At 43.1% G+C, this 23,822-nt stretch overlaps 1 protein-coding gene across 8 annotated transcripts in view; it reads left to right on the forward strand.

The window, feature by feature from the left end:
- PDZD2 (PDZ domain containing 2) overlaps positions 1 to 23,822 on the forward strand; it is a 316,382-nt gene that overhangs the window by 167,035 nt on the left and 125,525 nt on the right. Inside the window, exon 1 of one of the 8 annotated variants that reach the window (XM_087958547.1) lies at positions 19,782 to 19,993. The exons of 6 other annotated variants lie outside the window; for them this stretch is intronic. The gene's annotated coding sequence lies outside the window, so the exon portion shown is untranslated. Of the gene's footprint in view, positions 1 to 19,781; positions 19,994 to 23,822 lie in introns of those variants that run through there. One more of the 8 variants, XM_087958545.1, reaches the window with a different exon arrangement.

The following is a 23,822-nucleotide window of genomic DNA, read 5'->3' on the forward strand; positions in this document are numbered from 1 at the left end:
GGAATTATTCAGAAACCAACCCACAAGCTCGAGGAACAAACTCCCACCTTCATCCTAACCCCTGAGCTACAGATATATTCCATTGTAAGCAGGGATGGGGCTGCTGGGGGTTCGCAGGGGTTCGGGAGAGCCCCTAGCTAAGATTCTGTGCAGTTTGGACAACCCCAAATCCCCCCTCCCCTCCCAGTAGTCCCCACACGGCCCATTTTGGATACAGGTAAGTGCAGGGCGTATGTGGAGGCTCAGGGAGGCCAAAAAAAACGGGCCTCCTGGAAGTTTGGGAAGGCTGGAAATGGGCCCGTTTTCAGCTTCCAGAGAGCCTCTGGAGCTGGGCGAGGCCGTTTTCATTCTCCCGGAGGCTCAGAGAAAACCTCCGGAGCCCGGGGAGGACAAAAACACCTCCCCCACCCGCGATGCAGGAGGCCGATTAGGCCACGCCCACCATGGCCATGCCTGCCCAGCAACTGGGCAGCGAATCCTTTGGTAAAATTTTTGAAGCCCACCCCTGATTGTAAGTCAAAGAGCTACCTGTCATGTTCATTTCAGGCAGAGCAATTTGAACAATGAATCACGCTGCCTCTACAGGGGGCTGTGTTTAGCAAGTTCCAGGCTCCAGCGTTAAAAAAAAAAAAATTCAGACTTTGCAGAAAATTGCATCCTGTACAAGCCACCTTTGCTTCTGTAGCATCCCAGCTGTACCAAACGCAACCTGCTCGGGGATATCGCCCCCCCCCCCCTGCGCTTTTTCATGCTAGAATTCAGTTCACAGTTTAGCTTGTTTCAGCAGTTCCTCATTTGGCTGTTTGTTTCTGAGGTCACTGCCAGTTCATCAAGCTCACAAGCTGGTTGAGGCAAACGGAAATCACACACAATTCATTGTTGGAGAAGGCTATGGGAAAATAAAGCTAAATAAGACAACAAGGGACTGCAGCTGTCAAAATCCATAAATACTTGAAGGCTGGAGCTGGCTGAGAGACTGGTAGGTAAAGAAAGCAAAATCTTGATTAGGTATCAGGAACTTTTTGAACTCGTTAATGTATTTCATAAAAGCTCAGTCATACTAATACTGTTGTCACTTTGTTTTATTTCTGAGAAAGATATAACCTTCTTTATAAAGACTTCAACTATCTAGGAAAAGGACAATCCGCAAAATCGTTTAATTTGACTCCTGATGGCCTTTCTCGGATTTAATCAAAAGATGATAAAAGGATTTTTCTTACGAGGGTAATTGAATCTCACAGAAATTCTATCATCATAATTCCCAAGCTATGTTAAGCATGAAACTCTAAAGTTTGCATCGGTGAAGAATCATTGCCATTCTCTAAGCAGAGAAAATGCTGGGCTTTTGGATCTAAGATTATTTACATTTAGGGAGTTCCTCTTTCATTGAGAAGGAATTAGACAAGGATGAGTTATGAATGAAATAAAGCCGTGTCCTACACAAGAGAGTTGAAAATTGAGCAATTTTTTTTGGTTAAGGTTGAGTTAAAGTCTCCCCTGATGAAGCACCCACAATTTCTGAAGGCAAATTAATAGTTCTCACAGTGAGGAAATTTCTCCTTAGTTCTTGGTTGCCTCTTTCTTCCTTTGATTAGTTTCCAACAATGGATTGAAACTCATCACGGGGAGAAGCAACCTAAAACTAAGGAGAAACTTTCTAACACTGAGAATAATTAACTAATGGAACAGCCTGCAGTCAGAAATTGTGGGTGCTTCACCCCAGGAGACTTTTAAGAAGAGACTGGACAGCAACTCATCTGGAATGGTATAGGGCAGTGATGGCTAACCCTTTTGTTGTAGCGTGCCAAAAGTACATGCTTGCACATACACGCATGTCCAGGGGTGGGATTCTACCAGTTTGCACCTATTCACTAGAACCGGTTGTTAACATTCTAAGCAGTTCGGAGAACTGGTTGTTAGAAGAAATTACTGGCCTAATCCTGTAAGGAAGGCAGGAAGGAAACATTCTGGTGTTGCTTACAGAAACTGCCTCTCCATTAACCCTTATTACATTCTTGGCAGGACTAGACTTCCTGTCTCTGGAACTTCTCTGGAGTTTTTCCCCCCTCCTTTGCTAGTACTTTGCTTGTGTGGAGTGACCATTCAAAGTTACAATGGCACTGAAAAAAGTGACCTATGATCATTTTTCGCACTTACAACTGTTGCAGCATCCCCACAGTCATGAGAGGCAGGGCGAGGAGATGCATGCCTCAATGTGAGTGATATTGAGTTGGCCACACCCAGCCAATAACATTTAATGGATGGGTGATTAATGAATATATAGCCACACCCACCCAGTCACATGACCACCAAGCCACACCCATCAACTAAGCCACGCCCACAGAACCAGTTGTTTAAAAATTTGAATCCCACCCCTGCGCATGTCTACACCTGTAATGCAATGCACGTGCGATCCTCCCGCATGACCCCCGCCCCTGCATATGTGCATGTGCTCTCCTGCGCTCCCCCTGCTCCCTGTGCATGCATGCGTGCCCCCGCGCTCCCCCTCCCCTCTGTGCATGCGCATGCATCTCCCACATGCGCCACCCCCCCACGATGGGCTGCAGATACTCGAAAATCAGCTGGCTGGCGGGAGGTGTGCGCATGCTCAGTGGAACTGAGCTGGGGTGATGGCTCGCGTAGTGGCAGAGATGGCTCTGCGTGCCACTTCTGGCATGCGTGCGATAGGTTCGCCATCACAGTATAGGGTCTTCTGCTTGAGAAGGGGGTTGAACTAGAATACCTCCAAGATCCTTTCAAACTCTGTATTCTATATTCTAAATTGTCCAAGGTTAATGTTATTTGAGTCACTTCAATGGAAGCGATTGCCTTACATAATCTGGGCTGGGCTCAAAAGATTCAGAAGTGCACCTTCTCTGTTGCAGCATCTACTTTCTGGAATGAGGGTCTCCTTCCCCTGCCCCGAGACCAGAATGGCTCCACCCTTCTGTTGTTAGAAGGGCTTTGAAAACCTGACTTTTGAGCCAGACCTTTGGTGCAAGCAACAAAGACCCTTTGCTTTGTCCTTGCTCGATTTGCCGTTCTTGATTTTATTTTATTTTTTAACTGGTTAGCATTTTCCTTGCTTTAGTCACTGTGAGCCATCCACAGCTGTTGGGTGAGATACCAAATTTGATAACATCATTTTAAAAATTCTGTACTGCCAATGGAGGGTAGCAGCAGTGTTTTTCAACCTTGGCAACTTTAAGAGGTGTGGACTTCAACTCCTAGAATTCCCCAGCTTGTGTTGCCCGCGCAGTTCACACATCTTCAAGGTTGAAAAACACTGGGTTAATGTCAGCCCTTTGAGGTGCTGTTATACCTTTATTATAATAATAAAGATTATAGTAACAGAGTATTGCAAGTATGAAAGCTGTTCCCCTTTCCCCTGCCTTTGTTTGTTTGTTTGTTTTATTCTACCTTTATTGTTTTTGTAAATAACTCAAGGTGGCAAATAAATCCAACACACCTTCCTCCCCCTATTTTCCCTACAACAGCAATCCTGTGAAGTGAGTTGACCTGAGAGAGAGTGGTTGCCCCGAGGTCAACCAGGTTGCTTTCATAGATAAGCTGGGACTTGAATTCACAGCTTCTTGGCTTTCCAGCCTGGTGCCTTTAACCGCTAGACCAAACTGGTTCCCTCTTTATTTTCCAGAGTACCAGAAAGGTCCCTTCTGTGGTGTTTCCTGTTCTTCCAATTTCTTCTGAAGGTTGAGATATTGGTTATCAGACTGTTTTCTAGGTTGCAATTCTTCCTCCTGTCTCCCAAGGTCATTCTCACAGCCTTTTACATATAGGACACAGCAAGAAAGTGAAATCACATTCAGAACAAAAAGTCAGGGTTGTAGATAATCTGGGAAGGCTTAGATTCGAGGCATAAATAATATACTTTACTGGAAGTTGCTTCAGAACTTTTCCGTTCTCAGGTTAAAACTTCAGTTTCTTTTGGATTTCCCAGTGTCCAGCTAGTTTATTAATTGCAGAAACTGGTTTACTGGGTATACTATATTTCTGAATATGCCACTATTCCCAGGATATTTTTTGTAGCTCTCACCTGGCTCTTTGCCCTTTGGTTCTAAACTTGGAATGTCCATCTCTTTTAATGATAGGGTAATCAATCTGAATGGGATTTGGATTGGAACGGATCCCCAGGATCAAACCTGTCTATCCAGTGCCTCATTCAAGGCCTGGATGAAGATCTACCGTATTTGCCGGCGTATAAGACGACTGGGCGTATAAGACGACCCCCCAACATTTCCACTCAAAATATAGAGTTTGTTATATACTTGCCGTATAAGACTACCCCTCTTCCACACACCTTCCACTTTTGCACTTTTTTTTTTTTTTTTGACGACTTTTCTGCTTTGGACAATTTTGAAATGAGCTAATCCAATTTTGAACTAAGAATATGCAAATAGCTATGGAGTTTAGAAATGAGTTTTAAAAATATTTTTCATTGCTTACCATTAAGCGTAAAATATGTTGTAAATAAAATGAGAACACAGGAAACGTTCTCTTCTCAATACAGCTGATCTCTCTCTCTCTCTCTCTCTCTCACACACACACACACACACCAAAAACCCGGACACTGAAAAGGCTGCCAAGGAACAGTATATTCAATGCCTTCTCTTTAATCAAGAAACAAGGAATTCCTTAGAATCTTTTTTTTCCCCAAGTGGCCCTCTTTAAAAAAAAAAATGGAGGTAACACTTTCATTCAAAAAGTCTTCCAGTATCTGGAGTCGCTCAGACATATTGAAGTGAGGCAGGAGAGTAAGTGAAATTTGAAATGATCCAGCTACCGTTTTCTTCCCTCCCGCCGAAGGCCATTATCTCCACGTCAAACGAACGCAGGGGAGGCAAAAGAAGCCAAACACGCTAAAAGGATCTCTTTATTTTCCTACACAAGGTCACACCTACTTTTCCGCATTCAAAGGACAACCTCTCCTCACCACCACCACCACACACACACACACACACACCCCAATACCCGCAAACAATGTTCTGGGCATTAATCACCATTGCTACATTAACCTGGTAAATTTATACCCTGCCTCCCCAGTGTTGCTTTGACGGCAGGATTTCACACAGCGGGCGCTCGCTCACTCTCTTCTCCGCTCTCCCACCGTTCGCACATGTTGGAAGCACCGTAAAACCTGATAACCCACCGGGGCTCCCCATCCTTAACCTACAGCCGCCCGCATGCAAAACCTGCGTGCAAAAGAATAAAAGAAAAGAAAAGTACGCCGCACGTGAGGATCTTCGAATCCTCTCCTCCCCACACCGCTAAGGAAGGAAGAGGGGGAAAGGTTGCAGCGCGTGGCAGTGACACCCGCCACACACACACACACACACACACACACACACCGCTCCCCCAGCCTCCCTCCCGGCTGCAACTCAAGCTCGAAGTGGGAGTCGGAGTCCTCCCGGCGTATAAGACGGCCCCCACTTGGAGGCATGTTTTTCAGGGCAAAAAAGTCATCTTATACGCCGGCAAATATGGTATCTAAGAAAGTTGTGGTAATTAACATTTGCTAAGATAATTTTGGATCAGGCTACATCAGAACTTCCTTTGTGAATGTGGAGGTAGGCCTCCATAAACCTCCATAGTTGTCCACTGTGGAGGACATAACTAGGCTAAATAAGTCTGTGGTTGTTGTGTTCTTTTGCTGCTCAGACTAGCCCATGCTTTGGATGGCAGTGAGAACATATCTCTTTTTTAGTATGCCAAATGTGCATCGTTGTTTCCATCTCAATGCAAATTTCATTATTAGTTTTATGGAGGAAATCTACTGTCCATAGACCAGTTCCAGATAGACAGTTTTACCTATATGAGTTAGACTGTATATGTCTAAACACAACGTATTCAGTTGTGTATCTGTTCTCAGTCCAGGTGACATCAGATAAATCATCTCACAACTCATGCGAATGATGTAATTTGTGCCTGTCGAATCATGATGCAAACGCAATACACGGGATTAATTCATGTTGTTTGTGCAACAATGTCACAACACACATAATGTTTCATGCCCCAACTTCTGGATTCCTATACATGCACTGCTATTGTGGCTGCTTAGAATCGCTGGAAACAAGGAGAAGGCATTTGGTAGGTATCAAGAGCACATGCCTGTTCCCATATCATGGGCTGGATTGTAGAGTAACCCAACTCCATGTTCCTGCAGATTCAAACATTAAAAGAAATAAGAGCAGAGAAATTTCCAGGCAATTAGTTTATGCCTCTTTCATTCAAACTGAGTTGGAGAAATAGATTTCATGTGTGCCTACAAATGTGGATTAATTTTACTGCCTGTTAAGGATAGATTAATGCCAGTATTAAAGCTGCATAACTGGCTTCCTTCTGCTGCGCTGCAGTGCCCGCGTGGCCATCAGACCAAAATTCATGCCCTTGGCAGTCCAACACACGTATTTGCAGAAATGCTTCCATTCTCCTTCCATGCTGCCTTTGCCAGTCCTGCCACCCTGTCTTCTGCTAGCCCCACTCACCTTCACTGTCTTCTTCCTCCCGCAGCTGATGAAGTGCACCCGGCCACACAAGTCCTTCTTCCTGAGGCTGTGTGCGGCCTTTGTCGCTCGTGCACCTTCCTCCTGCTTGTAAACTTCCCTTCCAAAACTCTTCTAGGAAGTCTAATGTGCAGCCAACAGCTTTCTAGCAAAGGGCCAGGAGAGGCATGGCTCAATAGCAGTGGGAGCAGAGGGTGGTATTCAGCAGGTTCTGACCAGTTCTGGAGAACCGGTAGCATAAATTTTGAGTAGTTCAGAGAACCGGCAAATACCACCTCTGACTGGCCCCGCCCCCATCTATTCTCTGCTTCCCGAGTCCCAGCTGATCGGCTGGGTCTTCTTTTGTTGCCCCGCGCAGGAGAACGGAGCTGGAAAGCAGGTTAGTGGGGTGGGGAGGGAATGGGGATTTTACAGTATCCTTCCCCTGCCATGCCCACCAAGCCATACCACGCCCACAGACCTGGTAGTAAAAAAAATTCAATCCTACCACTGAGTGGGAGATCACCTGAGAACCAGCAAAACCCAGGGCGGTGGCTAAGATCTGGGGCTAGGGCTTAGTGCTTGGGTGCCAAGGTGGCTGGCCATGGCAAGGGGCTTGCGGTGGCACTCCTCAGCAGTGGTGTTGTTGCCAGGGTTGAAAGAGAAGGCTCTATTTACCACTGGTGCCACTGCTGAGCAGTGCCACCGTGCAGGGCAGCCAGTACTAGTGCGAGATAAGTGGCTATCAAAATTAAATAAATAAAAAGAGCAGGGATTGTGGGGAGACAGGTGGGTGGGAGGAATTGAAGAGGAAGCTGTCCCTCACCTTATGGAATTTTGGGACTTAAAGGGAATTCAGCCATAAGGTTGGGTTCTTGCCTAACAAGGGATTTTTTGCTTAATGACAGCAATAGGTTTTGCAAAGGTTGTCAATAAACGAAGCTGTTCACGTGGCACCACGCTTTATATCCTCGTTGCTTAGCAACAAAAAATTAGGATCCCAATTACCGTTGTTAACTGAGGTAGTTCGATTACATTACATTAAATGCTTGATGGTAGGTGCAAATAACACCGTGAGAGATTATTAGCCGTTGCATCTCGTTTAGAATTTCTGAGTCACCAGAAATTACTCACTGTTGTGAATGAAATGGAAGGCAAAGCAATTAGGCTTCAGCTCTGAACATGCCGAATGAGAATTTGGGGAGAAAGCACCAGGCTGGGGGAAGATAAGAGAATCTGCACCAGGGAAGGTATTTTTAAGTTAGTTTGACCTGACTGTGGTATATCTTGTTTATAGACAAAACTAGCCTGCTGTCAGGAAAGATGCTTCCGTTTACGTCAAGTCAAGATTTGTCCTAGAAAATATGGATTTGTAGGAAAGGAAGTCATGGGGAGCAGCAGGAGGGAACAACGTGGAGGTTAGCTTAAAATAAATGAGAAGCCTACAGAATTCATGGTATTTTGTGCCATTCAAAATGCTTGCTGTGTGTGTTGGTTTGTGTGCTGCGTTAGGCTGATATCTTAAGGAGGGAGGGTTTAAGCCCGTGATGGTGAACCTAAAGCACGTCTGCCAGTGGTGGCATGCAGAGCCCTCTCTGTGGGAACACCTGCTGTTGCCAGCTGCCCTTCTGGGTTCCAGCATGCATATATGCGGTGGTCAGCGGCACTTCCGGGTTCTGTCATGGTGTGCATACGCACTGGTCAGCTGCTCTCTTCTGGTTTCCATCGCGCACATGTACGCTGGCCAGCTGATCTTCGCCAGTGTGCATGCAAGTAACGGAACCCGGAAGAGAGAAGCAGGCCAGCACGCATGCACATGATGGTACCCAGAAGTGTCGCTGGCTGCCACACACATACACACCGACCAGCGGCTCTCTTCCAGATTCCTGCACACTGGTGCGCACATGCTCCAGTTTCGGTAGTCAGTGCCAAAAAGGTTAACCACCACTGGTTTAAGCACTCATTGGCATCCGTAAAGGACTAATAGGCTGTGTGTTCCAAGATATAGTGAGAAAAAGTGTTTTTTTTTTAAAGAACCCTCACAAAAGCCCAGATCAATGTGCTGGAAATGCAGACTAAAGGGATCTTAATTTACATTGCATCAAAACACAAAAGTGGACTAAACCGTATTGCAAGGTGGTAATTACTTTTAGAAAGAAAGAAAATCAATGCATACCACAATGCTCTGTGGTAAGAAAGGAATAAAAGTTCTCACACTCAAGCAGGAAATAAGATATTTAAATGCTGGTGGCTGATGGTGGAAAAAGTTATGTCGCTCCTGAGTTGTTTTAGATGGAAAAGACAAGGTTGGAAGAGGATATGGAACCATTCAGACTTATGAATGGTTATAGACATAAAACCATATACCAGGGGTCCCCAAACTTGGCAACTTTAAGACTTGTGGACTTCAGCTTCCAGAATTCTCCAGCCAGCTATGCCCAGAATATATAGCCGTATGGAGGTTGAGCGGAGCCGTTTAAGGACCCAACAGATTTCAGAGGATGCCATTGCCACCATACAAGCATCCAGACGGTCCTCAACAAATCGTATATACGAGGCTACGTGGTCTGCTTTCTGTCGCTGGTGCCGGTGGTCTAAGATCGATCCAACCGCCCCATCAATAGGACAATTATTGGACTTTTTACAGGAGGGGTTGACCAAGGGCCTATCTCCAAATACTTTACGCAGACAGGTGGCGACCTTAGCCTCGGTGATATCCTGGGGTGACCTTCGTTCCATAGCGCACCATCCACATGTCCGCAGCTTTCTTAAGGGTGCTGCAAACTTACAACCTCCTGTAATTCACCGCTATCCCTCTTGGGAGCTCAACAAGGTGTTAAGTGCACTTACATCTGGCCTGTTTGAGCCTTTAAGAACCGCTAGTCTCAAATTCCTGACATATAAGGTGGTCTTCTTAATTGCGATCACATCAGCAAGGAGGATTTCCGAGTTGGCAGCATTGTCGATGAGAAAGGACCTGTGCGTGTTTCATGAGGACAGAGTGGTTCTCAGATTGGATCCATCGTTCACCCCTAAAGTAAATTCAGTCTTCCACAGAGCGCAGGAGTTGGTGCTTCCAAATTTTTGTCTGAAACCATCTCATAGACTGGAGCATCAATGGCATCGACTTGACGTTCGAAGGGCGTTGAGCATCTATCTAGACCACACGGCGGCATTTTGAAAATCTGAGGCTCTATTCCTATCCTTCAACCTAGGACACAAGGTGTCGTCGACGACCATCGGTAGATGGTTGAGAGCCACCATAGCTAAAAGTTACAAATGCCAGTCCATCTCAGTTCCTAAGGGCATTACAGCCCACTCAACAAGGAGTGCGGCAACATCAGCAGCATGGGCCACAAGGGCTTCCATAGATGAAATTTGCAGAGCGGCAACTTGGGCTTCACCATCGCCCTTTGTCAGAAATTATAAAATTGATGTCTATGCCTCAGCGGACACTTCATTTGGCAGAAGAGTCCTGCAGAGGGTCCACAGAGTTTAGGAGTGGATTTCGATCCAGATGGAGTCCCTCCCTAAGGACAGGCCAAGCTTTGGTATGTCCCACTTCTGGATGCTCTGAACAGCTCATGGGAGAAAGGGCGTTGGTACTTACTTGACATGCCCATTCTCTGTGAGCTGTGAAGAGCATCCAGCCCCACCCATTTCTTTCCGTCTGGTGGGGTTCCATTCCGGTCAGGGATCTAGATTAGGTGATGACTTCCGGACGTTGGCACTCAGTCTTCGCAAAACTGGGGGACGCTGGGGAGGTGTCCCGTGGAGGAGGAGGAGCGTCCCGGAATTTTAAGCCCAGCCTTTCCAGAAGAGACTGAAGCACCTCCCACTTCTGGATGCTCTTCACAGCTCACAGAGAACGGGCGTGTCAGGTAAGTACCAACGCCCTTTTTCAACGTCCTTGAAATTTTTGAATGGAGATTGTTTTGTATGCCATACCAGGAGAGCTGGTCCTGTCTTATGAATCAGACCGGTCACACTGCACATCTACTTCTTCTACTTTCCTACTGAAATCATTTATTCATTGAATTCAGATGTAAACTAGGTCATTTTTTTAAAAAGCCAGGCTGGGCTGGTTTACTTATAATTCAGAGTCAGACTGGCTGGATTGGCTTTGAATCACTTCGTAGCAAACAAACTACACTCTCACTCACTGTGATGTGGAAGTCTGCTCACTGAGATAGGTAGGTCTGACTCATCCACAAGGTGAAATGCAATCACCCTTTTCCACAATTATTTATTTATTTAAGACATTTATAAAGCTGCCCATTTTTCAGCCGATGCTGGATGGTTCCCCATCAAAGATTACAAATAGCAATAGCACTTAGACTTGTATATCACTGTGTTTTACAGCCCTCTCTAAGCGGTTTACAGAGTCAACCCCAACAATCTGAGTCCTCATTTTACCCACCTCGGAAGGATGGAAGGCTGAGTCAACCTTGAGCCTGGTGGGATTTGAACTGCCAAATTGCAGTCAGCCGGCAATCAGCAGAAGTAGCTTACAGTATGGCATTCTAACCAGTGTGCCACTGTGGCACAACAGCATTAGCAATAGCACTTAGACTTATATACGGCTTCACAGTGCTTTTACAGCCCTCTCTAAGCAGTTTTACAGAGTCAGCCTATTGCCCCCAACAATCTGGGTCCTCATTTTACCCACCTCGGAAGGAGGGAAGGCTGAGTCAACCTTGAGTCTAGTGAGATTCGATCTGCCAAATTTCAGGTAGCCGGCAGTCAGCAGAAGTGGCCTGCACTACTGCACTCTAACCACTGTACCACCGAGGCTCACAAAACATATTAAATCATTTTAAAAGCTATAAAACGCAACCAGGTAAAACATGAAACATTAAAACAGACAAAAACATGATTCCAAACACAGCTAATGTGCTATCATCTAATCTCCCAACACTTGCGGGGGGTGGTGGAATTAGGTCTCTAAAGCTTTATGGAAGGCTTAAAAGAGATGGCTGAAATTCAGGGGGCAAGATGTTCCATAGGGCAGTGGCTATATTGGAAAAGACATGCTTCCTAGATAAGCCTTGACAATACCAGAGAACTCATGATTTGCTCCCAACAACTTGCTGTGCGCAACCTCCCTTTTTAAACACGGTGTTCCCAGATGCAGCTAATGAAGAGAATCAGGGCCCTTTCCTCCCCCATAAGCCATGCAACTCACTTTGCTCCCTTCTTTGTTCCTCCCTGCATGCCCTAGGATGAAGAGGGGGGTGGGCCTGGATCTTCCTCTGAATTCCCTCTACCTCTCCCCTGCTCTACCCAGCCGGACTTTGCCCTTCCCCAGTTTCTTCCACAGCCAATGGAGCCACACTCCCACTCTGTCAGCTGCGCGGCCTCCCCCTCCGAATCAGATTCTGACAGGGGCATGACAATATGCCACTCTGTGCTTTTAAATGCTTTGTGGCTTCACCATCCAGAGAAATCCGGAAGGTAGAAAGAAAGTTTAAAATAGAAATATTGTGTAGGGAACTCTGGGAAAGGGTTCCTTTGGTTTTTCTGCCTTCTATTTACATTCTCCCACATTATATAGAAACGGGAGGAATTTCTATTTTTGTAGAAAAAGCTCCAGAGTATAAACAAGCCTATAATGTAATTAAGGAGCAATGATTAAGAAGTGGTTGTTATTAAGCCTGTAATACCGCTGACCTTTCAGGCTGTGTGTCCTTGTCATCATCTGCAAGAATGAGCCTTTGCAGCTTTATAAATTATGGAATGGAGGGCAAGAAAAAGGAAAAATGCTGATAGAGAGAATAGGGGAGACAACCCAGCCGATGAGACGATTTTTTATTCTAAGTGATGTATACCAGGTAGTCCTCAGCTTATGACCACAATCGAGCCCGAAATTTTTGTCGCTAAGTGGAACATTTGTTAAGTGAATTTTGCCCCATTTTACAGCCTCTCAAGCCGCAATTATTAAACGAATCGCTGCAGTTGTCAAATTGGTATCCCTGTTGTTAAGTGAAGCTGGCTTCTCCATTGACTTTGTTTGTCAGAGGATCACAAAAGGGGACTCACTTGACAATTTCCTTGCTCAGCAACAGAAACTCTGGTCTCTATTGGGATCATTAATCAAGGACTACCTGAATGCATTTGCATAGCTTAATGTTAACCTTGGATAGATCTTTTTTGGGCCTGGTATGCAGTAGCTCCTTTGAGTAGGTTAGACTTCAGTGTATTGTGTAAACTCAGGCAGTTGTTAATGTAGTAACTAAGTTAAGAATGGTATGCATACCCAGCTCCAAAATTATTAGCACTTTACCCTAACCTAATAAGTAAGTGCATTTGATAAATAACTATTTGAAGCCACAGTACTATAGCTAGTATAAACTTTACTTCAGCCTTGTTTTAATAAGCACATACCATTCCATAGAAGAACACATGACTAAAGCAAAATTTGAAGAAAATGAAGACAGTTGATTGCCAATGTCGATGCATGTGTCCCTATGTGCATATGTGCTTTTGCTTATCTGAATATTCCTGTTGCTGTGGACTGTTGCATTCGTTTAGTTTTTCACTGTCAGTAGTTGCTCTCTGTATAGTGTTCATGATCAAGAAGACAAGCTTTGAACTTCTGAATTTCCATAAGGTGGAGCTCAAGAGAGATGCAAACAGGGCAGAAATTTCACTCATTTGATTACAGGATTGCAAAGCGAGCATCTAAAAAAAAATTTCCTGTTTACATTCTGATGGGAGAGAGGCTTTCTTATCTTGCTGAATATTCATTAACCAAGAATGTTCTGTGCAATGAAGAATGTCAATGTAATGTTTTTCTGGCATCTCTGTCAATTTTTTTAGGGTTATCAGTCTCTGTTGCTGAACATGTCTGCTGTTGCTAGATTTAAACATCTGAAAAATATCAACTGTTGGAGGCTAGTTGATTTCTAGCGTATTGCTAGAAATGTTGGGTTTCTACCTGACCAGCTGTGGCTGAATATAAAATGGCAGTTGACAGATCCAGCAATAAGGAACTGCTGTTTCCCTTAGAAGGCTTGATGCTGTGGGAAACCATGTTAAGGGAATCAACCAGGCATGTCCAACCTGTGGCCCACATCATCAGATTAACAGAGTTGGAAGAGACCTTGTAGGTCAGAAGTGTCAAACTCGCATCGTCACGGCGTCGTCACGTGACATATCGTTTACCCTTCACTAAACTGGGCGTGGGTGTGGCCAGTGCATGACACATCCAGCCCGCAGACCATGAGCCCTGTTGAAGGTCATCTAGTCCAACCCCCCTCCAAAGCAGGAGACTACCCTACACTATTTCTGACAGATGGCAATCCAATTGCTTCTTGAAAGCCTCCAGTGGTGAAGCTCCCACGACTTCCGAAGGCAAAGCTGTTCCATAGGTTGATTGTTCTCACTGTCAGAAAGTTTCTCCTTATTTCCAGGTTAAATCTCTCCTTGTTCAGTTTCCATCCATTATTCCTTGTCTGGCCTACAGGTGCTTTAGAAAATAGCTTGAAACACTGCTATCATGTTCTCTTCACTAGACTAGCCCTGCCCAATTCCTGTAATCATTCTTCATATGTTTTAGTCTCCAGTCCCCTAATCATTGTGGTTGTTCTTCTCTGCCTCATTCTAGAGTCTCAACATCTTTTTTATATTGTGATGACCAAAACTGGATGCAGTACTCTAGGTGTGGTCTTACTAAGGCTTTATAGAGTGGTATTAGTACCTCACTTGATTTTGATTGTATCCCTTTGTTAATGCAATTTAGGATTGCATTGGCTTTTTTGGTTGCCACCGCACACTGCTGGCTCATATTTAACTGGTTGACCATTAAGACTCAGGATCAGTTTAGACTCCTTGCTTTGCCACAAGAGATCCAAGTCCTCCCCTTCTTGAATTCTGTTGACTCTTTATCTAGAGCCATTTTAGAGCTGACCATTAGTTGACCAGATTCTTGTGTGTAGGTTGGAATCAATCTTCAATGCTGCAATTTTACAAGTGATCCAGATTCTTTGCGCCTGACACTGGACAGCTAGTAATGTGGCCCTACAAGTTCTTAAAAAATATAAAAAATAAAAGAAGCTTGTTATTCAACTATATTACATATTTTATATGCGGCCCAAGATAATTCCTCTTTGCTCAAAAGTTGGACACCCATGGTATAAGACACAAAGTTTCAGGTTTAAACTCTTCAGTAGTGAAATCCTAAATGCATTCTTAGACTAAATATGGTGGCTATGTTAGATCAGGGTCTCCAGCCCCTGGTGTGATGACCCGGGGCGTGGCACAAAGGCAACATAGTTAGATAATCAATAAGAGTCCCTTTATTAGCTCCAACTTTGCCCCCAGTGTCCAGGTTACCTTCTGGCTGAAGAAAAACTCTCCCAGGAACAGCCTTTGACAGCAGATAATGAAGTCCAAAAGATGGTCAACACAAACTGTAACTTTAAATCCAATGAAGCCAAACTGAGGTAATTAGATTGGCAGGGAGGAGGAAGAATTCCAGACTTGAAGGCATGGCAAAACTCACACAGTTGGGAAGATGCCAGGAACTCAGATAAGCAATGATAACACATGATAAAGTCATACTTGCTCCCAGCTGCTGCTGCACGCAGCCTGACTTTCTTATAAACTGCCTCCCCAGGTGTGGCTAATGAAGGGAATCAGGACCCTTTCCTCCTTCGTAAGCCACGCAACCTACATTGCTCCCTTTTCCGTTCCTCCCTGTGTGCCCTGGGATGAAGAGGGGGTGGGCCTGGGTCTTCCTCTGAACTCCCTCTCCATTGCTCTACCTCTGCCCTGCTCTGCCCAGCCAGACTTTGCCCTTCCCCAGTTTCCTCCACAGCCAACGGAGCCACACTCCCACTCCCTTGCAGCTGTTTGGCTTCCTCCTCGGATTCAGACTCCGACAGGGGCATGACACCAGGGCTGCAAAACGGTACCAGTCAGTAGCCTGTTAGGAAACAGGCCACAAAGCTGGAGATGAGTGGCGGGCAAGCGAAACTGTGCATGTGATCTAGATTTCACGCTCCCCCCCCCCAAGGCCTTGGAAAAATTGTCTTCCATGAAAATGGAAGACAATTGTTGTGTCAGATGCTTATGAATCTGAGAGCATCTGCTCCAAAGGCAAGAACAACTCCATTCATTCATTTATTTATTAAAAACCTTTTTATTAACTTATAAAGTATTATAAAAGATAAAATACAAAAATAAATAGAAGAGCAGTGAGTGGGGAGGGGGAAGAGAAGTGAAGAAAGATAGGGGGGAAAGAGAAAAAGAAGCATTGACTTCCGACGCTCTCTGTTACAGTAAAATAAGGCATTAACATCAAATCAGAACTTTTGGCTTTTCCATAATAGCATAAACAAGCCATTTCTATAAAGATCTATCAGTCTAATCTGTAAAACCCAAAGCCAGAGTTTCATTCTTTTCCACATCAAGCACAAAGTTCAGAAGCGGTTTCCAGGTGGAAACAAAAGTACTCATGTTTTTTCTTTAACCAAAGTAGAACATTCTGAAAATGGAGATAAAAATGAAACAAGAATTTTTTTTCCTTTTGGGTCTAATAAAAAAGAACTGGAGAAAAAGTTTGGAACTTTGGCACTATATATGTTGACAGCAGCAAGACTATACTTCCATTCCTACTATGGAAGAATGGTTGAAGAAGTTGATGGGGGTGGCTGAAATGTCAAAGCAAGCACAACTTTCATAAGGTGCAATGCAACCTTCTCAGAAAAGTACCTTCAGTCTCTGATTGGCTTTACCCAACCAGATTGCTCAGCTTCCCGCTGTAATTGATTCTTAGTTGGACAATAAGGTCTGTTTCAGAGTTAGGGATTGCTGCATTCTTAAATACCTTTTAGTTCTAGATTGTAGGTTATTCCTTAGTTTAGCTCCTAGGTTGTCTTTCAGACCTAATATGCTGTTTAGTCCTAAATCTGTCTACTAGCTTGATTCTTGGTTCTTGGCTCTATTCAGATTACAGTCTGTCATGTATTTCATGTATCATAATTGTGTTTCTCGTCCCTATAACCGTGGAGAATCTGGTTCCTACCATTTCTCCTTATTGGTCACATTCTTTGAAACTGATGCAAATCTTTATGAATGGGTCACCATGATGAGAGCAGACTCAGCCATGTGACACCTATGCTAAATAGTTGCTGTGGCAATTAACAATTTGGTTTCAGGAATAAATGAAACTGCTGGTTACAGGTAATCCCTGTTTAGTGATTTTCATTTCTAGACTGTTTGCAGCTAGATGAAAAAGTAACCTTATAACCAATCCTTACATGTTCTTTTGTATATGCAGCTTCTGCAAATACATTGTTTTTGAATACAACTTTTACCACAAATATATGCATGTATCTGGGTCTCTGGAAACTATGTAATGATGGACTGAGTTTGAGGAATTACTAAAATAAACCTGTGATGAATTGATATTATACCCCTAATACAAAATATTGCCTGGCTAGATGACAGCACATAAAGGATCTTGGCCAATCTTGGAAAATGAGCAGGGTTGATCCTGATAAATATTTACCTAGGCGATCTCCAAGAAATACTGTGATTATAGTTGAGATAGGACATGCCGCAAAGAAAGCAATGATTAATCCCTTCACGCTGTTGCCAAGAAAATTTTATGAACCTCATGAAATAACTAAGCTTGACTCAAAAGAATTTTCTTTAATATATACTATTGGGAAAGAGCACAAATATCCCCTGGATTGGTTACCGGTTGTTTACTGTTTCTTAATCTTGGCTACTTATAGATGTGTGGACTTCAATTCCCAGAATTCCATAGCCAACAAGTTGTGGAATTCTGAGAATTGAAGTCCACGCAACTTCAAGGTTGAGAAACAATGCTGTGTTGAATGCATTTTCTTTTCACAGACAGATTTTTTTCCCCACTTGAGTTACATGGTCATGGAGAATATAGGTGAATATTGCTTTTCCTTCTCAGCATGGTATCAGTGCAGAGCAATTGTTTTCTCTCCTTGGGGACCAAGTATGGGCAACATCTGCTCTCAATGAGGCTATCAGCAAAAGGCATGGTTGGGGAATCTAGGAAGCTGTCCCAGTGCTCCCATGATTTCCCCATGTGGCTCTGCTAGTCCTTAAGGTCTTTAGCCATCCAGAGAGATGTGGCAATTTCAGCTATTTCAAACACGACCTGGCTTAGTTTTTTTTTATGAAGGGCAGTGATTGTTCCTGTGAGCTGCAGATTCTGGTTACCACTATACTTCGAATTGAATACTAGAACTAGAAAACCTTGAATTACGCCGTCTTCGGTCTGATTTAAGCATGGTATATAAAATCATACATTGCAATGTCCTACCTGTCAATGAATACTTCAGCTTCAACCATAACAACACAAGAGCACACAATAGATACAAACTCAAAGTTATCCGCACCAAACTTGATTGCAGGAAATACGACTTCAGCAATAGAGTGGTCAATGTCTGGAATACTCTACCCGACTCTGTAGTTTCTTCCCCAAACCCCAAAAACTTTAATCTTAGACTGTCTACTATTGACCTCACCCCTTTCCTAAGAGGTCTGTAGGGGGCGTGCATAAGCGCACCAACGTGCCTACCGTCCCTGTCCTATTGTTTCTCTTATTCTTCTTTTATTTTTCTTATATGTACCCATTTCATGTATTCACAACTATGTATACACTTATACTTATTATCTTGTAAACAATTGGCAAATCAAATAAATAAATAAAATAAATAAATACCTGAATCTACATAAGATGGATATTACCGAAGCAAAGTATTTTACTGCTACATTGATTATTGCATTATTTTGATCTTATCTTGCTGATCTCATTGTTTAGATATTGTGAATTAGTGATATTATTGTTTGAGGAGATTCTCAGTCATTCATGTCAAAGTTGTCCCAAAGGCACTTTTTCATAAGGCAACTGGATTGTTTTTTTTCCTTGAGGAAGAAAACGGTGTTTTGCTTCTTCTCCACCACCTCCTCCTCCCCTTCTCCCCTTCTCCTTCCCCTTCTCTTTCTCGTTTTTCTCCTTGTCCTTCTCTTTTTTCCCTCCCTCTTCCTCTTGGAAAATCCAGTCCAGTTGCCTTTTGAAAAAGCACCTTTGAGACAGGGATTCATATTCTGATCCAGATAGTCCTTGTTTAATGCATATGAATTTAAATATTAATATTATTACCGTATTTTTGGGACCATAAGATGCACCTAGGTTTAGAGAAGGAAAACAAGAACAAAATAGGGGCTTTTTGCCTCCACGGGTCCCATTTTTGCACGTTTTAGTGTGAAACCACAACTGCCAGTACTTTAGTTGGTGTTTGCCTTCATATACATTGAACAACCTAGGATGTTGTAGTGTATCAATCCAAGCAGCATAGCTTTTTGTGATTGATGAATGGACTTTTTATCAATGAGTAAATTTTCTATGTAGCATCCAAGATTTTCTGCATAGGACATCCTAATTGCCAATAACCAGAGACCACCATCGCTGACTTCTGCCATTCAGATCTTTATATTTTGTGGTCTTTTTTCAACTTTAGAACTAAACTACAAGAACTTGAGATTGGAAATGTATTTTAATTTATTTGCTGCCAGACCATACTAAGGAAGCTGCCCTGATATTGCTGCAAATGATTAGGAATTCATGATTCATAAATTACATTGAGCTCTTAAAGTGTTTACTGCTTTGCCAGAAGGTTGGAAAGTGGTTTGGCTTCCCCTTTGACTTGGAATTCATCCCAAGGGTTCCTCCAGGACATCTGGAGATAGACCTGGGGAGTTTAGATCTTTGGATCTTTTGCGTCAGTTTCAAAATCAAGGACCTCAGACTCTTGACTTTTGGAAAGAACAGATCTTCTCGAACATTTATCCTGAAATAAATGTTTATTCTGGAGAAAACATATAAAATGTAGCCAGCTAGTTTTTATGTGGAAGTGTGGTTTGGTTTGTTTCCATGATATGGAACAGGACCTGACAATATGCAATTGGTCGAATCATTTCAGGTACAACTCTATTTTTCCCACTTCATTGGGCATTAATATCTCCTTGCCTTGTGTCTAGACTAAATTGTCTACAGGTGTTTATTTTTCTGCTCCTTTCCCTGTACTTCTCAACTCTGTTTGCATTTCTGAAAAATGTCTGCTGCGCTCATGCCAAATAATAGTTGGAAACAAATGTCTTCTCTTGTAGCCCAGCCAAAGCAATAGATAATTCTTCTAAGGACTCCATTTAGCTGGGAGCATTGTGAAATGAAAATACACGGAATGGATTTGGGTGGGGCCCGCTTGTGCCCAAGGAGGTGAAGTAGAAGGTGGAGAATAGAGAGGCGGAATCAAACGTGGGACATGTTTGTAGCACGGTCCATCAGCAGGAAGTCTAAGGCAGGGCTCTGAGCTATTTTGCATTCTCTACAGAAAGCCATCGTGGGAAACAGCAGGTGGAACAGTAAGAAAAAGGGAAGACGAATGCATTTCCTTCTGAACCGGTTGGATTTTTACAGAAATTGTCAGAATAGAGTTTTGCAGGTAAGGGGAGGCGGGTTTGATGCTCACCGTTTCAGCTGTGTTACAACTTGTAAAAGGGTTGGTTCCTTTTGCTAAGCATGTGCTCAGACAGCTCCTTCTTAGAGTTTAATTTACGGACAGCTTGAAAAATTGTGCATTCGGAAGGGATTTCGTTTCTACTAAAGTTAGATTGTAGTTGGCTCGTTTCTGCTGAAACAGGAGAGGCCGCGTATGGAACAGAGAATGGGCAGGCTGGAATTCCCCCTGTATCTTATGTTCATTAAACATTAAAAATGTTTTTCCTTCGTCATTGTTACATATGAAAAATGTACTCTTTACTTTTGTAATTCAAAACAAAAGGGCACACAGTACACCGGAAAACCTATAATTTTATAGAGAGACAATATTTTTTTTTTCCTCCAACAAGTTGCTTTCCAGATATATTGCAATTCCAAAACACCTAGAGGGAGGCAGATAGAGAACACTGGAAATAATAGTTTTTATTAGTACTATGGATTGGATACGGAGGGAAATTGCAACCAATCTGTACATTACAGTAATTCAGAGGACACTAGCCCATTATTAGGTGGGATAAAAATACTTTGGGGTGGCCTGGGTTATAAATCAGAGGATGTGTGATTCATTCACTCTAAGAGCTTACTGTGGAAAATGGTGAGGCTGTGTAAATTTAATTTGAAGTTGGGTAACACGTGCACAATTGACTCACCTTCACTGCTCAACAAAATTGCCTGCTAATACTGAGCAGCAATCAAGTGATTGTGAAAATAAGGCCTGCAAAAAAGATGGTTGGTTTCACACATCTGGGCCTTTGTAGCTTTTTGGGAGGCACAATAGTACAGGTAGTCCTCGACCTACAACAGTTCATTTAGTGATCGTTTGAAGTTCAAACAAAAATAAAGTGATCAGTGGAAGACAACGCACATATTGTACACGTAAGTTTTTCACACGACCATTGTAGCATCCCCATAGCCACGTGATCAAAATTCAGATGCCTGGCAATTGACTCGTATTTATGACAGTTGCAGTGTCCCAGGGTGACCTTCTGACAATCAGAGTCAATGAGGAAGCAAAATTTACTTAACAACCATGTTACTAACTTAACAACTGCACAGTGGTGGGATTCAATTTTTTTTACTGCTGATTCTGTGGGCATGGCTTGGTGGACATGGCATGGCTTGGTGGACATGGCAGGGGAAGAATACTGTAAAATCTCCATTCCCTCCCCACTCCACTAACCTACTTTCCAGTTCCGTTCTCCTGTACAGGGCAACAAAAGAAGACCCAGCCGATGGGAGGCAAAGAATAGATGGGGGCGGGGCCAGTCAGAGGTGGGATTTGCCGGCTCTCCGAACTACTCAAAATTTCCGCTACCGGTTCTCCAGAACTGGTCAGAACCTGCTGAATACCTCTGCAACTGCAGTGATTCACTTAATTGTGGCAAGAAAGGTCGTAAAATGGGGCAAAATTTATTTAGCAAATGTTTCATTTAGCAACATAAATTTTGGGCCGAATTGTAGTCGTAAGTGGAGGACTCCCTGTACATTGTTGTGTTAAAAACAACATATTCAGTTAAAGCTGTTGAATGAAGAATTAATTGCGTGTGTGCATGTATCCCTTTGTATTTCTCTGACACTAATAATTATACAGAGAAAAAAGAACCCCACCGTATAGTAAATCTACTGACGTATGTGTTGGATTTTGCAAGGGTTTCTCCTTTTGCGGAGTTGCTGTCATTGAGAGTGTTGACAGGAATAATGTTGCATGCTGTGTTACTAGTGTAACCTTTTCTCCTTCCCACATTAAATTGTGGGCCGCACAGCAGGGTAATGCATAAGACACAGATATGGATTGTAGGCTTCATTCAGTGCCGTAGCCAAATCAGTGAAAGACAATGCACATTTGTTGCCTTACACATGCACAAATCCTTCTGTAGCTTGCAAATGAGGAGCAATTCTGGCACCACCATTCTGGTTTTGGATATAGCGGTCATGAATCTCCAAGACACATATTCTACGGGTGTCTTGTCATGTCTGGTCTTTTTTCCTTTTCTTCCTTTTCCTTTTCCTTTCCTTTCCTTTCCTTTTTTGAGGTTGCAGAAAAGAAAGAAAGATGCACTTGGTGAAGTTTTTTTTTTTCCCTACAGAAGCAGGTTGGCTGTCCTTCAAGTATAAACCAAAAGCTGTGAAAATGTTGACCTCACACTCAGGGAAAGCTGCAAACAACCACTCTTGTCTTTGGTTGAATTGTTTAATTAACCACTCTGAGTTACCAAGAACTCCTGGGGTTTTAGTTGTTATTCGACATACTTTTCAAGGTGGAGCTGCCTTTTGGAGGGAGTGGGAGGGCCGAAGCAAGTTTAAAGCTCAGCTCAGAAGAATAGGTGGAGGCCCTAAGGCTATCGGAATGCCAATCATGTGAATGGCTTCTTGCAGGAAGGGGAATTCTGAAGGTTTTCCCCCCCAATAAAGGAGAACATTTGTAACTCAGGGTTGAAATTGATGTTTTCCGAACTTGGTTGTTTTCTTGCAGATGTTTCATTACCCAAACTAGATAACATGATGAGTGCTAATAAAAGTGTTTTTCCTCCTCTGGGCTTCTGTATTATATATACTGAAACAGAGGTCAGTAGCATGGTAATATCTGGAATGTAGGGCCATCCCCAGCCCCTGTGATGACCCATTTCCAAGAGATGAATATTTAAAGGGGTAAGGTTTCAACAAATAATTGACAGCTCTGAGTAGCCAATCAAGAGAGAGAGAGAGAGAGAGAGAGAGAGAGGGTGGAGAGAAATGTATCCCATGGGTCATACTTCTGTTCATTAAAAGAAATGTGGCATTGGAAGGAACTATAGAGGCTATCGTGCCTAAACTTCACCCAATGCAAGAATCCATATCAAAATATCTAATTGTCCAGCTTCTGCCTAAAGTCTTCATCTTATTAATTGATGGAGTTGATTTTTATACATCCAGTGGATCACCTCTTGTTGATCTATTCTTATAATAAGATACTTATCCTAATAATCAACTGATACCTTGATAACCTTATAGAGGCGTTTTGGGGACTTTACTACATTACACGAACATAACTATTGATACAATTAATGATGTTGACCTCCTCCTTGTACATTTAGCTCCCAATCCTTTCCATTAACTGGCTGTTACACCAGTCTTCCTCTATCTGGTTTTCCCATTCCCAGGCATATTGGAATGAATGCAACTCGCATACATTGTCTGAAGATTATGACATGCCTCTTTGAGATGTCTTTGATGTGCAGAAACACTTTTCTCATTTGAGATCAACCTATGAATGTACTTCTGTTCTTTGATTGGTGCTTGGATGCAAATTAGATGTGAGAAAACCAAACTTCCCATTAAGAGTGGAGTGTTAGTCTTTCATTTGATTTTGATGCCTTCAACTTTTGCTCAAACCAGCCATTTTACATTTTGCAATCGTTCAAATTTTTCCCTTTGGAGAAGAAGAGGAAGTAGGCCAGCTGAATAAAGACCAATGCTTGGCTGTCAAGAACTATTAGGTAACCATGCTGATTTTGATATGTAATATGTGCCTTGGAGACAGCCCCCTCCAATATATTTGGGGCCCCATAATCTTTCCATTTGTGAAATGGATTTCAGCATTTATACGTTCACACATTCCAAAGGCATGGAATGCTAGCATCCATCTACAAGAATCTAACTTGTAGAAAAATACTTACGCTTGAGAATAATCCCCTCAATAAATTTCATTCTATTGAGAAAGTTCATTAAAGATTTTTTTTAAAAATCATGCTCCCTATTCCTTTGCAGTTGATAAGTGGACCTATTTTCATTTG

Source organism: Notechis scutatus, chromosome 2, assembly GCF_049901735.1.
Source record: "Notechis scutatus isolate UNSWTSFEM ecotype Mainland chromosome 2, rNotScu1.2, whole genome shotgun sequence".
Taxonomy (NCBI): Eukaryota; Metazoa; Chordata; class Lepidosauria; order Squamata; family Elapidae; genus Notechis; species Notechis scutatus.